Here is a 14975-nt window from a genome sequence, read left to right as displayed (position 1 = left end):
GTTTTCTGTTTGCACAGTCCACATAGGGGGCTCAAAGCCAACTGCAAACCCAGTGCTTTTCATTCACACTGAAGGAAAAGGATTAATCATGTAGCTTTCCAATGACCACACCCTCTTAAGGTCAAAATTTCACTTCCTCTGGTTACCTTGGCAACTGAGCATGCTCAGTTTGTTCCAGAGTTTCATAAAGTGTGATTATTTGTATTTTCACTGCTATAATCCAGCTGGAATGCAAATATTTGCTTAAACAGTGTTATGCTTTTGTGCACAAATTAGGGGAGAAAGAAAAATAAAGCACAGTTTGCAGCAGGCTTTCAGAACAGGAGCCAGCAGACAAACAGGAAATGAAATGAAAGAAGGAAGGGAGAGGGAGTGGGCGTGGAGAAGGGAACGATTGACACACCCACCTAAAGCATTGGAGTAAAGCGTCTACAAGCACTCAGAGATACGAACTGAAGTCATTTTTACCTTCCCTTTTCAGATTAAAAAAGCATTGATATACTACGGATTTAAAGGGAGAAACTGCGATCTAGCTGCTGATTGCGTGCAATGTCGTGTGATCCATGCAATTAAAAGGGGCTGTGAGTAGCACCAGACCCGCACTAAAGCTCTGTGTGAACCACCCCTTAAGCCATCACAAGAAACAGAAAACTATACATATTAGTTGGGGGCTATCCCAATCTCTGAGTGGTGTAAAACTTCCAGGGGTTTCTGCGCTTAACCAGGGTTTAGTTTCCTGGGAATGAAGGTCATCGGAAACTATGGTGTCTTTATCATATGTGGTTTATTTGCACACATTCACAGCCTAAGCATAAGATGGAGGGATTCAAAGCTTTAGCAGTCCAATAGATCTTGCTTTTCCATCAGGCTTATAGGAGGCATCTGAAGCCATCATGCAGGGAGCAGGCCTCTCTGCGTGTCTTCCCAGTTTCCCCCAACTCGCTACAAACACAAGCCTCTCTTGGGCGCTGGGTGGGGGAGGCTCTCCTGAAGAGTTTAAATAACAATAGGGTCTCCCTGGCCCATTCACCAGTTAATGGGCACTTGACAGATTCATTAGCCCACCTGGCCACTCTATTAGACTGACAAAGGAGACTCATCTGACCAATGGAGCAGGTTTTTCAGCTGCAGAGCCCACCTCTAGGTGCAGGGTTCCAAATCAGAGGCTTGAAGGGGACACATAGAAATCATCTATCTCAAACTCATAACATTAATAATCCAGTCACCGTTGGCAAAGTGCATACATCCTGACAGGCAAAAAGATGCGCTGATAACACCTGACACCTGACACCTTCTGCATCTCGAATTAAAAGGTTTCTAACAACTAGGTTAGAGACCCTTCAGCTCCCATGGTCAGTTCAGCTTGTTTGTGGTAGCTTTGTAAAAGGTCTGTGTGCTATAAGAAAAGGGTCAGTGCTTCACTCAACATAAGAATTTTTGAACTGACCTTGTGTGAAAATGGAACCAAGACAGTGGCTGCATTTGGACATAACAATAAACTATGCTTAAGGTTCTTGTATTAATACATAAAGCCCTGAACAAATTGGGTGCAGGATACCTGAAGGACCACCTGAGCCTTTATATCCCAGCTCAATTACTGAGATCAATCAGAGGAGTACTGTTAGTGGTCCCCCATGTTTCAGAAGCCCAATTGACTTCAGCTATAAGTCAGCATTAGTGTTACTTCTCCCATGCTGTGAAATGCTCTTCCAGCAGAGATTTGGCAGGCATCTTTGCTACTAACTTTCAGGCATCTCTTGAAGACCTTTTTATGCTAACAGAGCTTCTCAGTTTAAATTTTGTTATGATAAGCTAGTGATTTCTATGATATTTTATATTGTTTTATGGTATTTTGTATTATATTGTATTTGTATACTGTCTTGATATAAGTGGGTGGTGTATAAATATTTTTATAGATAAAATAAATTAATTGTTGCAGACAACTGAGCCTGAGCAAACCTGGGGTTCATGCTATTTCTTCTCCAGCACAGCCACAAGGAGGAGATTGTAATCTTCTACTTCCATTTTCTATTATGTCCAAATGCTGAACTGTGGTTAATCTTAACTTTGGTTCATTGAAACAAGCCAACTTAACATAAGGACATAAGAAGAGCCTGCTGGGTCAGGCCAGTGGCCCATCTAGTCCAGCATCCTGTTCTCACAGCGGCCAACCAGATGCCATGGGAAGACCACAAACAAGACTTGAGTGCAAGAGCACTCTCCTTTCCTGCAGCTTCTGGCAACTGTTTTTCAGAAACATACTGCCTCTGACTAGGGTGGCAGAGCATAGCTATCATGGCTAGTATCCACTGATAGCCATATCCTCCATGAATTGTCTAATCCTCTTTTGAAGCCATCCAAGTTGATGGCATCATTGCCAGTTTCATAAACCATGGCTCGAAATTCGATTGTTTCAGTAAACCATAGTTAAGACTAACCATAGTTTGTCCAAATACAGACATAACAGTAATCTCAGTTAGTAAAAAATGGAAGTGAACATTTCAGATTTTAGCTCCACCAGAAGACAGGGGAAGGAAGAATGTGAAAGCCTGAGAAGACACCTAGACTCAAACTGATAAATCATAGTTTATCATTGTTTCAGTGCAATCAATTCTTTTCTATTTGGTTAAGCTTTTTCCTCTCCAGGTATTTGATATCTGAAAGCATCCTTTTCAGACATAAAAGGAATGTGTGGGCAATAAGAAATCCATTCCCAAGTGATTTATAATGCAGTACAATATTCACATATTTCAAAATTTCAGATAAAACATGCATGCAAACGATAATCTCTTTTGTGCTGATGTGAATGACTCCTTTTTTTTAAGAGTTAAATTCGTTTTTATTATACCATTAAAATATTTTATCCAGAGCACCATCTGAAAGAAAGGGAAGGTGGGGATTAGTCTGGACATTGCTATTGTGAACTTGTTTTCTCTTCTGTATAACTGGAGACTCAGTACAGGAGCAGAAGGGGTAATATATGTCAGACTGCCCACTGTGCTGAGACCTCTACACAAGCTGAGCACAGCAGGGTGAATGTCGCTGGGATTTGTTTTACAGGAAGCCTTCATTTCCTTGCTTTGGAGGGGTTAAGTGACCCACTTCAACCATGGAGGTTGCACTATGGAAAGGCAGCTCCAGTTTCCCCCAGAGGCCATGCCAGCAGAGAGCCGCTGTCAGAGGAGAACAGCAGGATGCAATGAATCAGTGTATTCCCCAGCCTCCTTGGCTATGCTTACTTCCTAGGCAGTGCTGTCCAGTTTCATACTGTGATGGCCCCTCAGTGGCCTCCAGCCTGAAGCTGTCAAATTCATCCCCGACAGGTTTTGACCACAGGGGACTTGGTGTCCAGGTTTATTCTGGAAGGAATCAGGCTGAATTTCATCCTTTGTGCCTTAACAGTCTCTCTTGTGGTAGTGGAAGAAAATAGTATAGAAACTTTGAACAGAGTCTACCAAGAGCTACTTCAGTAGAAGCCCCGTTTAAGTGAATGTGGACTTTAAGTGAAATGAGAGTAATGTTTATTACCAGGTAGCTATTTGTTTGGCTATAGGTGGTGACAAGTGAAAAACTAGGCCCTCTCAGTAGAAGCCCTCAGCGGCAGTGTAATATGAAACACAGGTGATGTCATGGGTGACTGGAAGCCCCCAGTGGTCTGAGCTCTTGCATTCCTTTCCCCATACCTCCTCAGCATCAAGTATGGGCCTTATATCTCCATCCTTCCCATGGTGGCAGTGTCAACAGTAAGCCAGTGTTGTGGAGGCATGGGCATAGTAATAGCAGAAGAGGGGGGTCTGGAGATTGAGCAATGAGTATTGGTGAGAATGAAAACCCAAATCATCCTGTACAATGTTGAGAGTGGGGATGTGCTAGAATTCCACCCAATTTGGATTTGGTGCTGAATTTTCTATTAATTCACTTATTCTCCATCATTGCAGATTGAATTTTTATGTAGAGATTTTCCACAGCTATTTTCGAAAACAGGTTTTAAAAAACAAATCCACCTCTAAAATATTGCTACTAAGAACAATAATTATATCAATCTTTCCTTTCATTTATCGATATTTCATTTCAAAATTGTTGATGTGTCATTTCAAAATATCAATATTAGTATCAATATTTTTTGTGAGAAAATAAATGGATTGGTAAAAGAACCGGCTAGCCGGCAAATAACAAACCTGAATCGATACTGGCCTATTAGGTCAATGGAATGCTTTTGGACTGGCACAAGCCAATGGATCCCATCCCTAGTTGAGAGTGACCAAAGGCAATTTAGACTATGTTATCCTGATTGTACTTTTTGATCATTCAGAATAATAGCAAAGGTATACATAAGATGATTTTGAAGACTGATCCAGCATATGCTGAAGTTCATGAAAATATTCCCTCAGCAAGGTGATATCAAGTTTTACTATAAATATTCAGTACAGCATATTAAAAGTTACTCTGCCCAAAGTACCTATTGTATGTAGAAAACTAGCCATGAACACATTTGTTTTGAATGAATGCTAAAGATATAAAGTTAAGAATTTGTTTTAAATAGTTTTAGCTAGGATACAAGAAATATATTTAAATATTATGCAAATTAATTTATTTTAGACTTGTGTAGGTAGCTGAAGCATAGTTGGTGGTTGTTAGAATCACTACTTTCAATGAGTTTAGCCCTTTGGATAAAATTATCAGCCAGATTATTGCAGAGTTCTTTTTCAATGGCTCTTATAAAGTTGTGGCTTTTCTTTAACCAGTCATGGACATAATCAATCAATTTCATACACATTAATAAGAATAATTCTAATAAATCCATAAATATGGCTCCTTTAACTTGTCTACCATCCACCTACAGGCTAATTGTCTTAGGAGCATCTAACCACAATGAAACCAATGGGCTTGGATTTGCCTATCTTGGCACAAATCCAGGTTTTTAGTCTACTTAATAGACATATTCAGTTAAGAACAGATAGGTAATGGTTGGCACCGGTAGGATGGTGTTGCGCGCCTGGCTTCCCAATGCTGAGCATCACTGCTGCTTACTGAGAGGGAGAGAGAATGGGCAGGGAGTTCAGCGTGGTCCAATGCCATGCCCACACTGCACTGAGCTCCCTGCACTTAACCCCTTCTCCCTCCCTCTCTGGAAACAACAGTGATGCTGACTGTTGAGAAGCCCTGCCTGCACCACCCCACCAACTACTTCTGGAAGAGATACTCAGCAATAGTTACATGGAGACATTCACATTACTTCACAGGCATTGTTTCAAATGATGAAAAAGCTCTGTCCATGCTAGTTATCAAATGCCCAAGCTATCCCATGGTAATTTCTTTTTTTTTTTTTTTCAATAATTTTTATTCAGATTTTCATAAAACATACAAGACGAAATCATAAAACATTCAAAGACAAAAAACAAAATCAAAAATAGTTAAACAAAAAAAAAAAAAGAAAAAAAAAAACAAAAATAAAAAATAAAAAATAAAGAGTAAAATATTGACTTCCCATTTGTCAAAGATCAAATCAGTTATAAGTCTATAATATATAACAATCCTGTCTCTTAAGTCATATTATAAAATCACTTTCCTCCAGTAGTTATCTTACTTAATCATCAAATCTCATAAACATTACTTTATTCTTTCCACAAAAAGTCAAAGAGAGGTTTCAATTCTTTAAGAAATATATCTATCAATTTTTTTTTTCCAGATAAGCATATCGATTAATCCATCTCATTACTAATTATGATAATCTTATTGTCATAACCATAGTCAAAATAAACATTTCAATTAATCCATCACATCAGAATCTGTTAGGTTCAGTAATTTCAGTAGCCATTGTTCTATTATCCCTATTAGTTCCATTTTCCATCTTCCATCTTCAGTAGTCTTGTTAAGTCCAGTAATTTCAGTATCCAATCTTCCATTATCAGTATTCCATAATAATCTTGCTGTCAAAGCCATAGTCATATAGTAAGAGTCTGATGGGAATTACCTCTATCCCAAATATTTTCTTGCCATCCATTCTGAATAGGTTGCTGAAATACTGCTGTAAAATCATATCTCTGTTCTTTTTTTCAAAATACACTGGGTCATCTCTTGAAAGTTTTTCCATTGTCACATGGCTGCAGTTAATTCCATAAATTTTCTCTATATTGGGCTCCATCACATCATTCCAGTCCAGAAGATTATCCATGCCATTGATAACTTTATCTCTAGAATCTTCATTAATTTCTTCAGAGATAACATTGAGTTCCAAACAATAGATTTTATTTCTAAAGTCCATAGACTCCAAATCTTGTTCCTGTTCCACGTTTGTTCCAATCTCCGGGATCTCCTCTCTCACAGGGACCCCTGTTCCAGTCTCCAGGGTCTCCTCTCTCACAGGGACCCCTGTTCCAGTCTCCAGGGTCTCCTCTCTCACAAGGACCCCTATGTCTTTAATCTCCTGTGTCTCCAAACAATAGATTTTGTTTCTAAAGTCCATAGACTCCAAATCTTTTTCCTGTTCCACGTTTGTTCCAATCTCCGGGGTCTCCTCTCTCACAGGGACCCCTTCCAGGGTCACCTCTCTCACAGGGACCCCTATATCTTTAATCTCCTGCTTCATTTTACTCAATTCAATTTTCAGCTCCTTACAACCCTGTCGCAGGTTTTGTTTCGTTATCTCAATCTCATCCATTATTTTCTGAAACATAGTTATTTCCAGATTCTCAGCCACTTTCTTAATTGCCATTTTAAAAGAAAAATATAGGAAAACCACTTCTTATTTCAGCAACAATTGGGTTAATACTCCAAACTTGGTGACATCACAGTATACACAGAGCAGACAGCCTTATCTCTCCATGCTTAAGTAAACAAAATGCAGTTCCCAGGATCGAAACAATTAATGGCGGTCGTCAGGAAACAGATTCGTCAAAATAAAATTGACCAAAAAGAGAGTAGTCTCAGACAATATAATATTCTTCAAAATAAAAATCTGGAATAGAAATCCCTCTTCTGTGTATATCTTTAGAATGCAAATCCAGGACAGCTTTTTGCAACAAAAACAGAGATAAGCTATTAATTAGTGAGTAGCAGAGAGAAGTTATGGCTCCCCAGTGAGATGTCAAAAACCGATCAATCTGGCAAATCTCTTTTAAACAGCAACAATTTAAGTCAAGTAAAAGAAAAATATAGAAAGAAGGGTGCTTGCCTGTTAGTGCGTTCTCTCTTAGAAGATAAGATGAACGTTCGCTTTATCAGATAGAGCTTGTTGTTGAAAATCCGTCCCACCTTCGTCGGCTGGACCTCGTCCCATAAATTAATGAGATCTGGTCGTCCCAACAAAAATAGGCTTTGAGGTTAATCTCTTCGTTTCTCCCTACCCGGGAGAAGTTTAATCAGTCAAAAAAAAAAAAAAATCTGACTGATATATCTGAATAAGCTTCTTTTGAGGCAGGAGCCCGTCTCAAAAGCAGGCACAGGCTAAGTCACCCTTCCCGGAAGTCGCTATCCCATGGTAATTTCCAACATCATTTAGAAAACTATAGTTGTGTTAATCCATATGTTTTATGGATTATTCATGAATGTTTATGGATTATTCATGAATCTGAATTATTCATAATTTCCTGCCATTTAGATATTTAACGGGAACAGTAAGGATGCAAAGAATACACAATTTGTTATCCAATAAATAATATGTTAACAATTTGCTGTACACTGTTAAAAGTGTACTAGAATTCCATTCGTCCCATTGAACCCTTAAGCACAATGGCATAATTCAGTTGTAATTACTTTACCATCCCTTTGAATGGAGGGAGCCAATTAATGTGTACATGCCTTTTTATGTGTCTCAACTGGAACATCACAGTCTCTTACTCCTGTAAGAGACAAAAGTATAGAATTAAATTGAACACAGATTTTATTGTTGGCAAGTCAATGTTTCCTTATCACTTGGCTGGTAAAGTTTTTCATTCATATAATTTTTTAACTTACAAATTTCTAGTACATTCCTGAAATATTATTTTGCAATGCTTGAAAAGTATCTTTGCCAGGGGTTATTTGGTTGTGCATAATTAATCTAGGTAGTAATGCAACCACAGGATGCATGCCTGGTTGCTTTCAAAAAGTATTCGTTCTGGCTAAGATGAGAAAAACAAACTTATTCACAAAGGTTACCAAATTTCCAATCTATACAACCTACTTCCCTCAAACCACGCAGCATTCAATAGCAATGTACATTATGATAAAAAGTTGAGGAATAAATGTAAGCCCTTGGCTCCTAGAATTGATTTGTGTAATGTATTTCAAGACTTTGATTTATTAAAAACATGTTGTTGATTAATACATTATGAATATTTTGCAAGAGTGAAAGGGCTATTTTAACCTGTGTGTTCACTGTCCTCATATTATTTCTTCATCCTTTAAAAAAATCATTTGGAACAACTGTTTTAAATTTGTCTTAGAAAGGCCAGTGTTGCTTATACCAGTAATGTTAATGGTTTAAGAATCCTATGAAAACAATGCACTTGAATATACTGGGTTGTATCCAGCAAAGTCATCTCATTCACAAAAGGACTTCTCCTTGCTCAATGGAACTTCCCTGCCTCCTCCTCTCCCTGTGCACCCCTTGCACTCCTCCAATCTGTTTAGGATGGTTGGGGGGAAACCCAGAACAGATTTTGGGGTGCATGGAGTGGAAGAAGGAAGGGAAGTTATTGCACAAACAGGACAACTTCGCTGGATACAACCCACTCCTGACTTCAATAGAACTATACACACATATGACTGAGGATTAGATCCTCCCATTAGTATACTTTCCAGTTTCATTCAAATGGACCTGTAGTAACTTGTACCTGTTCAAATGGACGTGTAGTAACTCAGTTGGGGAAACAACTGGTTAATGGCTGGAGTGACATTTGTGGCTTGTGTGCCAAAATCAGAATCCTGCACACATCAGCTGGCATACATAGGGTTGTCAAGCCACTGGCTGCTCATTGGAATCATGTGAATAGTCTCAAAGTTCTTATACAGCATGTCACTCTACTGCCGTGAGCCCAGGCATTTTACTGCTGTGTGCCCAGAAAGTTGTGAACGCTTCTCCTTTGTCCATCATTTTGTCTTGATTGCTGCCTACTGTCTTTTCATTCATATAGTTTCAGTTGCTTGTCTAGAATTTCCTCTTACCCTGCAACGTTCCTCTGAAAGCAGTGCAAGCTCAAACCACTACAATGCACATCATCATTACTACTACTACTACTACTATTACTACAACATTTATATCCCACCTTTCCTCCAAGGAGCTCAAGATGGTATACATGGTTCTTCTCCCCCTCCCCATTTTATCCTCACAACACAACTGCAAGGTAGGTTAGCTTGAGATATAGTGCTAGCCCAAGGTCACCCAGTGAGCTTCATGACTGGGGGAGGGATTTGAACCCAGGCCTTGCAGGTCCTAATCCAACACTCTAACTACTCTACCACACTGACTTTTCTACAGATCCTTGCACCTACAGTTATATACCCAGTCAATCACTGTGCTCTGCAGTTGAGGGCCTCCTGCAGATACCGTCTTATCAGGAGATCCATTCCACACAACACAGGAAGCGGGCCTTTAGTGTAGTGACACCGACATGTTGGAATTCCCTCCCCTTAAATATTAGTCAGGCGCAAAGCTTGGAAAAGTTACTTTTTTGAACTACAACTCCCATCAGCCCAATCCAGTGGCCATGCTGGCTGGGGCTGATGGGAGTTGTAGTTCAAAAAAGTAACTTTTCCAAGCTCTGGACCATCTCTGTTATCTTTTCAGTGCCTACTGAAGACCTTAAGACCTTTCTATTTCAACAAGTCTTTTAAAGCAGACACCTTATCCCAGTCTGCGTCTGTGTTGGAATTGCTTTTTTAGATGTTTTTAAAGCTTTTTAAAAAGAAAAAAGAAAAAAAAGATGCTTTGTTTTAACATGTTTGTAAAGATGTTCTGATTTAATATGTTTTAAAGACTTTTGTTTTTTAAATGGTTTAGTGTGTTTTTAGTGTTTTTGTTTGCCACCCTAGGCTCCAGGAGGAAGGGCGGGATATAAGTTTAATAAATAAATAATAAATAAGTTGGATACGGCCCTGAATATCGCTACCACCCACTTCCATGGGGCCATTTGTTTCATGTGAAAGTGGAGGCAATTCTGGAGACTTCTGAGGGAGGTGGATAAATTCTAATATTTGGGGAGGATGGTTTATCATGACAGATGAAGCAGCAGAGGGTTTCATTTTGTTCTCTCCCCCCCCCCAAAAATGCCACAATTTCAAGAGCTGGTGCAGTTTGAATAAGCAGCAGTTTGAGGATGCTCCTCATTGACAGAAGAATATCCTGACAGGAAAAACAGTACATTATTATACAGGAAAATGGGTATAATAATATTCATTTACCTTACAGGTTCAATATATATGAAGCACTTTCAGCATTATACATAGGCTATGCATTATTACTGGCTTCATTCTGTGTTTTAGAACGCTAAGTGTAAATTAAACTAAAAAGAAAAGATTGGAGTAAAACACAGTCAGGAAAACTGTTTAAACTTTTTCCAGGCACTTTATTACTAAAATCCTTTTCCATGCTATCCATAAAGGGCTGAGGCTGACACTGAAATAAACAAGGAGTTATACTCCTGGTGATATACTTCATTGACTCCCTAGTATTAAGAAGTTGCTTCTTAGAACATATCCATTTAAGTCTGTCATTCCTGCAGACTGTCTTTGAATGCAACTTAATGCCACAGGAATTTAGTCAGTCAGGGTGGGTGACTAAATATAAGCCAGCCTTGTAAGGGAACAATAAAAGGAACTTGTTTCCTTTAAGAAAATGGAGGGAAATGGCAGCCCTTGTCTGAAAAGAATCTGCGAACAGGAGTGTTAACTACTATATACGGGTCTCCATTAAAATCTTTGCAAGCACCTAGTTGAGGAAGTAATGCCAACACCATGATAAAGTTAATCAGCCAAAATTGTAAAGATTTTAATAATGACCACTGTAATGAGACAATTTATACCATGTGGGAGCTTTCCTTGCACCACATGAGTGTTATAATAAAGTCATGTTTTCCTTACGGTACCATTGATTTTTCAAGTTGAAGAAAACAAACGCATGTCACAACTATTTGGCTGTATTTTACAAAAGAGAAGATGGAAGAGAGGAGATACAAGAATAAGCAGGGGCTGAAAGCAGGCATGCTGTCTTGAAATTAAATGATTCACATTCTCAGCATTCTTGCTCATTCGCTTCAGAACTGGAACCTATCATTTTCCAAAACAAAATGTCAATTGTTCTTCACATAAAGAATGATGGTGACGATATCTTCTACTATTTCATAAGCCTCTCACATTCAGTGAGCGACCAGATGCTTATCCATTCATTGAGTCGGTGCAATGTCAGGGATGGTTCCTTGCTTAAGCAGGCTGATGCATACTGTGTGTAACATGACAGTAAATGGGGAACACCTTGCATGTTCCACATGCACATCAGTGCATGCAGCCATGAATAAGCAAGGCAGTAGGGATATTAATGTTCTTGGCAAATTGTCCCTTGGGCAACAGTGACAATCTCTTTAATGTTCTGGCCTAATGTTCAATAGTGTACACTTCCCCCAAAAAAACATTAGGCATCCTAAAGCCTCTACAACTTCCTCTAATGGCAATCTCAGATGATGAATTATTCCAAACAGGGCTACTGAAGGATTGGAACCAAACAGGGACACTGCGATTCAAGAGTGAGATATCAGCATTCTTGAGGAAATCCTGAGGTTTGCAGAAATATGCAAAATATTCAGAGGGCAATAGCAGTCCAGGGTGTGCTGAGTGGCTAAACATGCACCACGCAGGTCCATTCATCCATTGCTTTAAATATACCTATGATCCTACTATAAATTATATACTTTCATTCATTGTCTTCTTGCTGTCTCACACAATACTCAACTAGCACATGCCTCATATCTATACCTTGCAAAGGCCTGTTAGCACAAATTCATTATTTCTATTGTGTCCCCCCCAATTGAAAATATTTTCTAGATTTTGAATTTATGACTTCCCTGGTAATTCAGTAATTCTGAATCCATGTCTTCCATGGAAAGAAATACGAGCTACATTCTTTTCTTAAAACCTGTTTTAAAAACCAGATAAACATTTACAAAATAAACAATGAGTAATGACAAACAGATTAAGGCTACAGTCCTATACGTACTTAAGTGGGATTAAGTTCAATTGAACACACTTCAACTGAATAATAAACTTCTAAGTAGTCATGTACAGAAATGCATTGTACAGATCTAAATATGTAAAAGGAAAAATGATTGCTTCATAATGTGAGTTCTAGCTCAGGATCTAGAAGCCTATGTAAAATGTGAGAATCCCCAATTTGATCTGATTTTTAAAAGGAAAAGAAAGCTGGTTACTATGAGAGCTCTCAGTCCTTATTGTTGGCTGAGGAGCAACTGTAATAAAAATACTATACTCATTACAGGTAATGGGCATTACAGGTAATGAGTATTTGCCATAAACTCACAAACAAGTAGATATTTATTGAGCGATTCTGGCGGGCAAGGTAAGTATGTGTCTATCAAATCTCTTATTTAGAAATGGATCCATCTTTTTAGCAGATGCATTTCTTTTCTTTTTTTTTGTAATAATTTTTATTATTCAAATTTTCATAAAACAAATCAAACAACAAAAACAATACAACAAAAATAAAAATAAAAACTTGACTTCCGATTTGTCACAGATCAGCTATAAGTATGTAATATATATCAAACCTGTCCCCTAAAACATACGAAATTCACTTTTTTCCATAGTCTATCTTAATTAATCGTCAAATCCCATTATCATCATTTCATTTTTTTTCTTTCAACAAAAAGTCCAAAAGAGGCTTCCATTCCTTAAGAAATGTATCTGTCATTTTTTCTCTGAGAAGGCATGTCAATTTGTCCATCTCTACTAAGTCCATTAATTTCAATAGCCATTCTTCCGTTGTTGGTATTGATTCCATTTTCCACTTTTGTGCATATAATAATCTTGCTGCCGTAATCATATATAATATTATTCTTCCATATTTCTTTTCCTTTTGTTTATCCATAAAACCCAATAAAAAAAATTCTGGCTTTGACTGATTTTTTGCATCATCCTACCTATCTGTGCCCAAAATAATTTTGCCTGTTTACACGACCACCACATACGATAAAAAGATCCTTCTTGTTGTTTACATTTCCAACATACATTAGAAACATTACTATACATTTTTGACAACTTTTCTGGAGTCATGTACCAACGATACATCATTTTATAAAAAAATTCTTTAAGATTATAGCATAATGTAAATTTCAAACCTTTTTTCCACATATTTTCCCATTGATCCATTTGTATATTATAACCAAAATTTTTTGCCCACTTGACCATACACTCTTTTACTTGTTCTTCTTCCATGTCCATTTTCAATAAAAAATTATACATTTTTGCAATTATACATTCATCATTTGTACACAAACCTATTTCAAAATCAGATTTATTTATTTCAAACCCATACATTTTCTTATCCATTTTGTATCTTTCTAACAATTGTAAATAGGCAAACCATTGAGAACAATATCCTTCCTTTATTAGTTGTTCTCTCTCTTTCATTATATATTCTCCATGCACATTTTCTAATAGTTCTTGGTAAGTTAACCATTTCTCTTTTCCAGCCATTTCTCTTCTATAAAATGCTTCTTGACTTGAAACACATAGTGGTATTTTCGAAAAAAACCTTGTTTTGTATTTATTCCATATTTTCAACAAAGGACGTCTTATAAAATGATTATTAAAATCCACATTAACTTTTACTTTATCATACCATAGATATCCATGCCATCCCCACTTCAGGTTGTGACCCTCCAAATCCAATAATCTTTTGTTCCTCAATACAATCCATTCCTTTATCCAGACTAAGCAACAAGCAGCAAAATAAAGTCTCAAATTTGGTAATCCCAGCCCTCCTCTTTCTTTGGTGTCTTGTAATAATTTAAATTTAACTCTTGGATTTTTCCCCTGCCAAACAAATTTAGAAATATCTTTTTGCCATTGTTTAAAAGGTAAATCAGAGGATATTACAGGTATTGTTTGAAATAGAAACATCATTCTCGGCAATATATTCATTTTTATTACAGATATTCTACCCATTAATGACAACTGTAATTTATCCCATTTTAACAAATCTTTCTTAATCTCTGTCCATAATTTTTCATAATTATTATGAAACAACTTTGAATTTTTATTTGTCATAATAATACCTAAATATTTCACCTTTTCTTCTATTTTAAAATCTGTCTTCTCCATTAACTCTTTTTGATCCCTTAAAGATAAATTTTTCACCAACATCTTTGTTTTTTGGTTGTTGATCTTAAATCCTGCTAATGGTCCAAATTCTTTTAGTTTATCCATCAATACTTTAATTCCTTCCAAGGGATTTTCTAATACAATTATCAAGTCGTCAGCAAATGCTCTCAGTTTATATTCCTCTTTTTTTATCTTTATTCCCGAAATCCTTTTGTCTTGCCTTATGTCTCTAAGCAGCACTTCTAGAACCAAAATAAATAAAAGAGGGGACAGTGGACATCCCTGTCTTGTACCCTTTTGTATTTCACATGAGTCCGTTAAATCCCCATTGACAATTATCTGTGCCTTCTGTGATGTATAAATCGATCTGATCCATTTTATAAAATTATCTCCAAAATCCATTTGCTCTAGAACCTTAAACATAAATTTCCAATTCAAATTATCAAATGCTTTCTCAGCATCCAAGAAAATCAAAGCTGCTTGTATGTCATTTCGTTGTTCTAGATATTCCAACACATTCAAAACATTCCTGACGTTATCACATAGTTGTCTTTTAGGTAAAAACCCCGCTTGATCTTCCTGAATAAATTGTTGCAATATTATTTTCATTCTTTCTGCCAAAATCATTGTAAAAATTTCATCGTCATTATTCAATAAAGATA

At 37.3% G+C, this 14975-nt stretch overlaps 1 protein-coding gene across 3 annotated transcripts in view; it reads left to right on the top strand.

Annotated features, from left to right (window-relative positions):
* ADGRL4 (adhesion G protein-coupled receptor L4) overlaps nt 1-14975 on the top strand; it is a 152377-nt gene that overhangs the window by 56855 nt on the left and 80547 nt on the right. The gene's annotated exons all lie outside the window — the stretch shown is intronic.

This window comes from Rhineura floridana, chromosome 6 (genome assembly GCF_030035675.1).
Source record: "Rhineura floridana isolate rRhiFlo1 chromosome 6, rRhiFlo1.hap2, whole genome shotgun sequence".
In the NCBI taxonomy this organism is placed as follows: Eukaryota; Metazoa; Chordata; class Lepidosauria; order Squamata; family Rhineuridae; genus Rhineura; species Rhineura floridana.
This window is presented reverse-complemented; position numbering and strand designations above follow the sequence as displayed.